We start from the raw sequence: 515 nt of genomic DNA, 5'->3' as shown, positions 1-515 counted from the left end.
TCTTTATAGGGGGGGGGAGATACTCTCCGAGCCTAGCCAATGATGCCATACGTCAAATGTATTTGGTTCTGAAAGCAATCCAACATTCATTTAAAATTAAAGAATCAAATTAACATTTATATTTGATCCTAGCTGGGAGCAAGAAAAGGGTCAAGCAAAAGACTGAATGCACAGATTATCTGGAATGAAACACAATATTTAATAAAATAGTGATTGAAAGGGCTGGAACACAGGAAGGGTCTAGGTTCAGAACCCACAATCACCAGTTAAAAACATCAGGTCATCATCTATATATCTAATAGCCAAGTTGCCCCCTCCGTGCGGATCGCTAAATCAGCACGGAGGGGGCAGCTGGGGGGCCGGGGGAGGTTTGTGCACACGTGGGCCAGTCCCCACGTGTGCACAAAAATACAAAAAGTTTAAAAAAATTTCGGGGGGATGTTTAAACCCCCCTGAAAGTGCAAGACCGTCTCCTGCGCATGCGCAGGAGACGCTCTGCAACGCCGCCGCCGCTG

Source organism: Gekko japonicus, unplaced genomic scaffold, assembly GCF_001447785.1.
Source record: "Gekko japonicus isolate JY-2015 unplaced genomic scaffold, Gekko_japonicus_V1.1 scaffold130, whole genome shotgun sequence".
Classification (NCBI taxonomy): domain Eukaryota; kingdom Metazoa; phylum Chordata; class Lepidosauria; order Squamata; family Gekkonidae; genus Gekko; species Gekko japonicus.
This window is presented reverse-complemented; position numbering follows the sequence as displayed.